General features: G+C 37.7%; 1 long non-coding RNA gene across 2 annotated transcripts; it reads right to left on the bottom strand.

Moving 5' to 3' along the window:
• Positions 1 to 2,646: 2,646 nt before the first annotated feature.
• LOC105027145 lies at positions 2,647 to 4,549 on the bottom strand. Of its 2 annotated transcripts, none has more exons than XR_829260.4 (3): positions 4,421 to 4,549; positions 3,110 to 3,172; positions 2,647 to 2,890 (listed from the first exon to the last, which is right to left on the bottom strand). It is a non-coding gene; the product is annotated as an uncharacterized LOC105027145 (long non-coding RNA). The 2 variants fall into 2 exon arrangements; XR_829259.4 differs by lacking the exon at positions 4,421 to 4,549 and adding an exon at positions 4,149 to 4,369.
• Positions 4,550 to 10,084: the final 5,535 nt, after the last annotated feature.

Genomic DNA, 10,084 nt, shown 5'->3' with positions numbered 1-10,084 from the left:
TAGTTTCACCGCACAGTCAAGCTCAGATGTAGGGAATGACAGGACAAATTGTAGGATCAGGTGGTCAATTGTGAAAACCTCTGCTCCACCTGGGAGATGACTGTGTCGCATGCCTCCTTCATCACTGGTGCTGTGTTGGTTACTCGTCGGCCTGGCTCGTCTGTTCCATCGTGAACGGTGGCAGCCCATTCATCAGTTTGCTTCCGCATATTCTGGACATTCTCCTTGAAACAGGTGGGCGCATCGATGCCCAGATGCATCGATGCTCTGTTTTTCAATGCTGTATAAAACATCAACTTCTGGCATAAGGAAGATTTTTTTTCCCCAGCAGCTCCAGAAAGGCTCGGTCTCTGAGTTTTTTGACAGGCCGTATACCTCACTTATGGTGGCCTCATCCCATCCTGGTTGTATGTCCTCCATACACAGGAGCAGCGCAGCGTGGTTTTCACAAACTGCATTGACAATTCTACTTCTAAGTTCCATCGTACAGCGAGTGGCCTTGGAATACATCTGTGTTGCCTCAGCAAGTGCCGCAACACATTTTGGAGCGCCAGAGAAAAAGGTGGCAAAAGCAGTTAAATCTGCAAAAAACCCCTTCAGGATGCTCATCTTTTGCTGAACAAAGTTGCTGCAAGGTCAGGTTCAGCTGGTGAGAATAGCAGTGAACAAACTGGGTAGTGGGTGTCTCTTTCATTAGCGTCTGTACCGCTCTGACGTTTCCACTCATTACAGCCGCACCATCATAAGTCTGAGCTATCAGCTTTTCTCCCAGCTTCAGTGGTTCCAGCAAACCCTTGATGCTATTAGAGAGGCCGAGTCCAGTTTTATCTTTGACTTCCACAAACTCCAAAAACCTCTCTGTCACTGTATTGTCCGGCAAATTTTTTTGCAGGACAACCACCATTTGTGATTTACAGGAGACATCAGTTGTCTCATCTGCCTGTATGGCAACAAATTGTGTCTCGTCCACTTGCTTGGCTCCTCCCTGTACACTTCATACATTCAGTTTAACAGTTAGTTTTGTAGTTTTGAGTGATGACAATATCCTGTGGCTGATGGCCACCAAGCCGCTTTACTTCAAGTTTCTCCACCAAATTAAAGGTTTCCGGTGCTCGAGTTTGAAATTCACTTTATTCATTTTCTCAAATTATCTGCCGTTTGTGAAGCTAACAAGCTAGCTAAGACAAACTACCCTCCTCGCTCTTCTTGCCGACTAATGTTGGCGCCAAACAGACAGACAGCCAATCAGGTCTGAAATACGAAATGATGCTGTAGTGGGGCTACCGGCTGTCAGCCCCACCTGGCATCAAATTCATGTGACCTACATTGATCACACTAATATTCTGAGCATGAAAATTCATATTATCACACGTACAATGTGCATTGCATTGTGAAAGAGGGGCTAGCCCCACATTCACACAAGAGAAAACATTTGTCTATTTAAATTTGATTTAATATTGTCGATGGTGTAAAAGGACTTAATGTGGGATGGGAGACTATTCCAGAGCATGGGAGCAGCAACAGACAAAACTAGGCAACATCATCCTTCCTGGAGGGTGGGTTCTTGCTTCGTCCAAATCTTCCAAATATTTTTTTTGAAAGACCAAACATCATTTCTATGATCTGATGTTTTAATCCCTAATATAATTGATTTAACTGTTCTTTACTCTTATTTACTCTATTTCCAATACATTCATGTTCACAGTAGCAGAGGACTTTGAAAATGTATACAAATTGGTGCATAGAAATTCACCAGAATGCAGGGAATGAAGCATCTGACACTCTCATTGGGGAGGACGCCCAGACCCCGCTTCATTTGAGTCCCCCGAGTACGGGGCCACTGGCAAGGTGTCCCTTATTTTTCCACATTGAAGGTGGCAACCCTAATCTAACACCACAGCGTGATATGTTGTTGACTTGCACTGCTGCATTTGGCTCATTCAGTATGAGTCTTGCAAATCTAGCTAGTGTTAGTAGTTAAACATTGTGCTCATAAGTTTGCAAACCCTGGCAGACATTGTGCAATTTTGGCATTCATTTAGAAAATATGACTGATCATGCAAAAAAAAAAAAAAGTGATAATATGAAGCCATTTATTATCACATAGTTGTTTGGCTCCTTTTTAAAACATAATGATTACAGAAATCATCCAAATGGCCCTGATCAAAAGACATGCCCTTGAATGTTTGGCCTTGTTACAGACACAAAATGTGACACACATAGGTTAAAATGGCAGTTAAAGGGTCATTTCCCATACCTGTGCCTTTTTAAATTGCAGTTAGTGTCGAAAAAGGTGAAGATTCTGGAGTGGCCATCACAGTCTCCTGACCTTAATATCATCGAGCCACTCTGGGGAGATCTTAAAACGTGCGGTTCATGTTTTATGATTGTGCCATTCTGTTATAACCTACAGTTTAATATGAATCCCATAAGAAATAAAATAAATGTGTTTTGCCTGCTCACACATGTTTTCTTTAAAAATGGTACATATATTATCAATTCTCCAAGGGCATGCAAATGTATGAACTGTAAATGCTCATTGACAGTAATGAATGGAGGATGACATCAGGCATTCTCAAAGCAAAGTTTATATTTTTGAATACAAGGATACTCGAGTATGTAATTACTCATTTGAATTCATGGGGATTTAATAAATACAGAGTATTGTGTACAATCATACTGACAACGTGATGTCAAACAAAGACATGGTTCATAACAAAAATATATAATTATAATATAAAAGCAATATTAATAACTATATTGTATTGTTTATGTTATGGTCTCCTCTCTAAGAAATAATCCTTAGTTCCTGATGACAGAATTTTAGAAGTTCAATGACGGGCCATAATTTGGTAGTAGTGGCAAAGAGGATGGTCGTTAAAACACTTTGCTGAAAAAAGGACAGAGAAGCAGGGTAATGTCACATGATTGATGGATCTTTTTGGTGCAATAAAGTAACAGTATCAAATCAATGGTAAGAACACAGATTCAGGTGGTGCAGAAGTCAGCAAAGATCACTACAATATAGTTCATGCATTTAGTACATTTAACACTTTGAATATTAGGGAATGTCATTCTAAAAATACTTCAAAGGAACTGAAGTGTTCACCTATTTCCTTGAGGTTTAGTGTGAGGGACATTGAAGGACATTGTGAGGGGACGTTGACACAAGCTACAGTAGGAGGGAAACAAAGAGAAATACAAACACATTATATTAAGAGTAACTCCTGATAAAAAGATCCAATATTCCAGTTTGTTTAAAACTTAAAGCATATTGGGAAACCTTCTCAAATAAACTGTGAAAGCCAGAAGTACACTGAGTGTTGTGCAGTAGATAGAATTCTCTCTCTGATTGGATGTGTGATGAAAGGTTGACAAGTGGCAACCAACACTTGCCAAATAAAAAGTACATACACTTCAAACAAACTAAAGATGTAGGTGAACCATGATGTTGGTGTAATATCACTCTGTACTTACACACATTCTTAGGACTAACACATGCATACAGGTTTCCTTTTATAACAACTAAAGTTAGCACGATGTGCAAGACACATACTAAATGGAAATAATGCACTTTTGTGTTGCACCCACGAATGACAAATATTTTATGATGGGGCTTTTATTCTGAAAGAATAAAACAAGTCAAAATGAGCTGCAGCCACTCGCTGTATAGAAATACCACAAGCAACTGAAGTAATCTTTAGTACCTTAACAACATTACTGACAAATACTACTTATACTGTATTCAACACAGATTAAACAGAGAAACAGACGATTTAGGAAATCCATACATGTTAGAGCACCTGAAGTAATGGCGTGATACCCCGGGCATTGCTAGCCCGTTTTCCCAAGCACATGAATTTTCCACAACTACCATCCACAAACATCTCTTATACATTTGCATCACATCGCCATTAACATATTCATCCTGAACTCTTACATGTTCCTTGAGTCTAAATCTTACTGTATTTAGTTAGATGACATGCCAATTACATTACTGACCTAACGCGATATTGGTTTGTGAGCTGGCTAATATCTGCAACAGTTTAGCTAGCTAACATAATCTGAACTAAAGTTAACAAAATTCCCAGAGTGACCCCGCTCAGTCATGTCAATACAAATAGTTTTGATGGAACTGGTTATATCACCATGTATCTACTCCATTTCTTATCTGAAAGAATAAAACAAATCAAAATGAGCTGCTGTCGAATGTTCGCCTCTCGCTGTATAGAAATACCACAAGCAACTGAAGAACATTCCAGAGCGAGCCCATCACCACGCTGCCTGCCCCCTGCTGGACAAAGCTCAACATTGTAACAATGCAAAACAAAATCTATTTCTTCACATACTGCGGGCACACCATAAAACACAAATATCACACAAATTCCATAGATCTCACATGTGCAAGTCATCAACATACCGTTATCTAGTCTGTTGCGCGGTGGGTTTAGATACCTGGCTTCATTACTTTAGTTAAGCAACAGAAGCCTACTAGCTGGCTAGCTAGCCAACCAGATGTAGGCTGACTTAACTAACTGTGCTTATGTTAGTTGCCAGAAGTCGAAAACACACTTGGCGTTGTATTATCCATTGGTTATGCAGTCATTTGCTGAAAATAGGAAAATGTGTTTAAAAAATGTGTAAATATAAAATTCTGATCCGTAAGCAAAATTCAGATCTGTAAATAAAATTAAGATGTGTAAATGTTAAGCAACAGTTGTAAATATTTTACAGATTTGTGTTTTATTTGCGAAATGTTTTTACATAAAAATATTTTGTAAATAAAAACATTATCTGTAAATAAATACAACTTGTGAAACATGTTTACATATTTACAGATGTTTTTATTTAAAAAAAAAAATAATCACATTTACAAATCCTATTTTTATTTGTGATGAATATACGCACAGATTTACTATATATATTTACTAATATTGAGACACGTTGAACTCCATAGCAAGATTTCTATTGAATGTTAGTTTAAAAAATATATATCCTCCCACACTTGTTGAAGGCAGGCTTAGTGTGGTTTTACTATTTCTTCGAACTGGATAGAACACATTTCCTGAAAGTTTTGAGTTCCTACTTAGTTTTTAGTTGCAACATATCAGAAAAGAAGCAAAGATGGAGGAAAAATTTAATTCTGTCTTGGAAGAACTGTGCTTTATTTATAACATTGAGTCAATAATTTTGGTGTGTCTTTGGCGTGTCTTCCTGCAGGGTATTGTCCGTTAGGCAACATTGTTTGGGTACATCTGGGGGTTGAGACTGCCGTGCCAACTCTTCGTTCACAAAACCTTTCATTCGTTCTACTTAATCCACGCTTCTTTCATAACTTTGCAACAAAATTCCTATAGGTATTCCCCAGGCCTAGTGACAAGCCAGGCCTGGTTTAAAAGACTAAGGCTAAGCTAACGGTAGCTAGCTATTTTGTCTGAATATATTATCAAACATCAATGTCAAGGAAGGATCCTTCGAAGACAGAATTTGGAGGATGCTACATCATCGACGTCCATCGAAGGACCGTTCCAATGTTGAGGATCCTCCAAATCCCACCAAGGACTGAGTCCTTCGTTCGGAGAATTTCCCATAGACGGCAAAGGATGCATATGTGTATCCTTCGCGCTCCTATATTACCCACAATCCTATGCGCACGGCTTTGCCAGCTCGTAAAAAAAAAAAAAGGTGGACCTAAGCGGAGTGACGGGGCAATATGCTTTTAAATGTAAGTATCTTTAGTTTAGTGTTTAACGTTACCGTACCTTTGTTAAAACGGTAGTACATAAAAATAAAGTTTAACGTTTAAATGCCAGTACAAATTGCTATTGATAATTAGCTAGATAGCTCACGAGCTAACGGTAGGCTAGTGAAGGGGGCCAAGATGGTGCCGTGTTAACAGCAACTTTATTATGCTCTAATCCATTGCTATGTGCTGTACTTAAGGCTTCAATTTCTATGCTCAATTTTTTATATAACTTGTAGTGGAATCTCAACATATCCTTTTAAGACTGTTTTCATTGTTTATTGTGACCCTCTTTCGTTTATTTTAGTTAGTTTCTACGCTTGAGTGAAGTAATGTTAGCTCCGTTGATACAACCATGGACGAAGATATGGATACAGCCTCTATTGAGGCTTCTGAATACAACGAAAGTCTAAAGGCTCATAACTACGCAAGGCATCTAGAAGATGCATTTGAGGGCTCTCCTATCACTCCTAGTAAGTCGCCTGCTCTGAAGAAACCTCGTTCCAATGCCTCCGACACGGTCTCTAATTCTGTGCTGGTAGCGGCAATCGAAAAGGTTAGCAAATTACAAGAAGAATCATTGGTTAAACTGCATTCCGTCGAGGCATCGGTGAAGGAAAACACTGCTTCTATCTGTAACCTCACCTGCTCACTTGAAGCTATCAACAAACAGGTGGAGGACGTGACGGATAAGGTGCTTTCTCTGCAAACAAAAGTTGTGAAGCTGGAAAAGGAAAATAAGGCTCTCAATGAGAAATGCAGCTGTTTGGACAGCTACAAACGCAGATGGAACCTCCGTGTGGCCGGAATACCTGAGTGCGAAGGGGAAAACGTCAAAATGGTCGTTATCGAGCTGTTCAGGAACCTCTCTCCACACACCGCCGAGAAGCTGCAGGACATGGTCGACATCGCGCATCAGCTTGGTCCCAAGTCTGGAAACACCAATCCGCGACGGATTATCGTTCAGTTTTTATCCCGCATGTGTCGAGATGCAATATTGGCAGAAGCCAAACGATCCAAACTTTTGAAACAGAAGAAAATTTGAATCTTGGAAGATCTGACGCAGGAAGACAAAGAGGCGAGAAACAAACTTTGGCCACTCGTTGAAAAGGCAAGAAGGGAAGGAAAGAAAGCTGGGTTTAATGGGCCCGTTGCCTTCATGAAAGGGAAGAGAATTTCTGTTTACGATATTTAAAATGCTCCTAATATTGTTAATTTGCGAGGGAATAATAATAATTATTATTTATTTATTTATTTGGGGTCCACGACAGGGTGTGTTGACCTTCCTAATTGTTATTGGGAATTCGAGCCTTAAGCTCTGCATATTCGAAGAAGCACTTTTAGTTACAGTTAGTTACTTGTTACTGACTGTTGTATTTAGCTACTCAAGAGTTTGAGATTTGTTTTTATGTTTAGTTCACATTTCTCATGTTTTTCTTTGAATGTTCGGGGGCTGCGTGACTTAAACAAGCGAAAAGCTTTATTTTTGTTTTGTAAATCCATGAAAAGGGACATATATTTTTTGCAAGAGACACATTCTTGTGTAAACAATGAGAAATTCTGCCGTAATCAGTGGGGGAGCACTATTTCTTTCTGTCATAACTCCAGTTCATCAGGTGGGGTCGCTATTTTACTTAATAGTGGATTTCAAGGAAAGGTTATAGAAACGCTTTCTTCAGGGTTTGGAAGGTGGATTATCTCTGTGGTTTATAATGATTAACATTTATGGGTTTAATAGTCCTACAAACAACAAAACTCTACTTGATAGTTTAGTCAATAAAATAAGTAATTTAAAATGTAAATATCCCTCTACTTTTATTTTATTTGGTGGCGATTTCAATGAGGCACCAGATTAAGTTGCTGACAGATTTCCGTCTAGAAATGTGTCTAATAGCTCCAACCACCTAATAGCCGATATCTGTCAATGTCTGAACCTGATCGATGCACACAGATATTTAAACCCCGATATGGACATGTACACTTGGTTTAAATCAGATTTTTCTCAAAAATCACGAATAGACCTGTGGCTGATATCTGACTCTTTAATTTCATTTTTGGTATCTGCAGAAATTTCTCCCTCACCTCTAACAGATCATGCAGCAATTGACATTACTTTATCGGATGATAAATCCAAGCGGAAAAGAAAAATGAACCCTGGGTACTGGAAGTTAAATTGCTCCTTTTTACTATCTGATTCATATTGTCAAGAGATGAAGAAAATTGCAGAGAGTGTTAAATCTCAGGCTAATATCTCGGCCATTTCTAAATGGGAACTATTTAAATATGAATGTAGGAATTTTTCGGTTAAATTTGGGAAAAATAGAATGTCTATTAAAAATAAGGAAATTACAGACATAATAAAAAACATTAATGATATTTTAAAAAACCCTAACCCGAGTGAGGATGACAAAGAATCTCTTTATACCTCACAAGCCTGTCTGGGTGATCTCTTTCTAGAAAAGGCAAGGGGTGCATTTATTAGATTGAGATCAAAATGGCTTGAGTTTGGGGAAAAAAATTCTGCTTACTTTTTCAACCTAGAGAAGAAACGCGGCAGTAATAAAAAAAATATCTTCTCTATATATTAATAATAATTTATCTAATGTCCCCTCTGTGATTTCTTCCTATATTTTCAAATTTTATCAAAATTTGTATGCTTCCTCTTTTGACCCCAATGCTTCATCTTTGTTTTTTCATAAGATTCAAACTGTTATTCCTAAAATTAATGATCAAAACAGGGACATTTGTGAGGATCCTTTTAATATTGATGATCTTTATATTATAGTAAAAAGAGTGCCAAATAATAAATCTCCAGGGCCAGATGGTCTACCTTTTGAATTTTATAAAGTCTTTTGGGACTCTATTAAACATCTTCTTTACGAAGCCCTATTAAGTGTTCAATGAAAGGTGAATTGGCAGAGTCAATGAAACAAGGTATCATCTCTCTTATACCCAAGCCTAATAAAGATAACACATTTTTTGATAATTGGTGCCCGATCACCCTTTTGAACTCTGATTATAAGTTATTGGCTTCTGTATATGCTGATAAGCTCAAGCCTTGTTTGGCAAACATTATTTCTGACACTCAATCTGGTTTTCTAAAAGGTAGACATATCTCTAATAATATTAGATTAATATTAGACATTCTTGATTATTCTGAATTTATAAACGAAGAGGCTTTAATTTTATTTATCGACTTCTACAAAGCATTCGATACAGTTGAGCATTCCTTTATTTTTGATGCCCTTTCTAAGTTTGGTTTTGGTAGTTCCTTTATTAACATGATTCATACTCTTTATAATGGTATTAACAGCTGTTTCTCCTTAGCTTCCGGCACTTCTCCCAGATTTTTAGTGGGCCGAGGTATTCGCCAGGGATGCCCCATCTCTCCTTTTTGTTTTCTTTTAGCTGCTGAGCTTCTAAGTTTGTATATAAAACACTCTAATATTGAGGGTATAAATATCGGAGAGAATACTTTAATAATCAGTCAGTTAGCTGACGATACTTTTCTCTTTCTTAAAAATGATTCACAAGTCTCTGGTGCCTTAAGCAGTTTTAATCTTTTCTCCAAAGCTTCTGGATTGGTGGTAAATACTACGAAAAGTGAAATTTTGTATGTGCATGATTCAGATAAAGTTTCTGTTGATGGCATTAAAGTTAAATATCAGGTAAAATACCTTGGGGTCGATATTTGCAGGTCAGGTTCAGAACGTCTTATTTCCAATTTTCAACCAAGGTTAGATAAAACCAAAAAAATACTATGTTGCTGGCTGCAGAGAGACTTGACAATCTATGGGAGAGTCCTGCTGTCTAAGGCTGAGGGTATATCACGCCTCGTTTACCCTGCTCTTTCCCTATTTGTTGATTAAAAAAACAATTAAATCTATTGACTCTCTGCTATTCCGCTTCATTTGGAAAAATAAAACAGAATGTGTTCAAAGGAAATCTTTGATAAGGAGTTACAAGGAGGGTGGTCTTTAGATTTTCAAACTATTAACCAAACTTTCAAAATTAACTGGATTAAGTATTATATTTCTAATAATAGTTTACCCTGGTTTTGGATCCCTAACTTAGTCTTTAATCGCTGTGGTGACCTTAAATTTTTGTTATCTTGTAATTTTATGTGCAGCAAATTACCTTTTAAACTCTCAAGTTTTCATAAACAAGCTCTAGATTCCTGGAAGATTGCTTTCAAACATAACTTCTCCCCCCACACTTGTATTATTTGGAATAATGAAAATGTACTGTTTGGTAACAAATCACTTTTTTTTAATGAATGGGTGGATCAAAATATTTTTGTTTCTGATTTCTTTAGTGCTGAAGGAGACCTTCTTTCTTTTT

This window comes from Esox lucius, chromosome 10, assembly GCF_011004845.1.
Source record: "Esox lucius isolate fEsoLuc1 chromosome 10, fEsoLuc1.pri, whole genome shotgun sequence".
NCBI classification, from domain to species: Eukaryota; Metazoa; Chordata; class Actinopteri; order Esociformes; family Esocidae; genus Esox; species Esox lucius.
The sequence above is the reverse complement of the archived record's forward strand: the minus strand, read 5'-3'. Positions and strand labels throughout refer to the sequence as shown.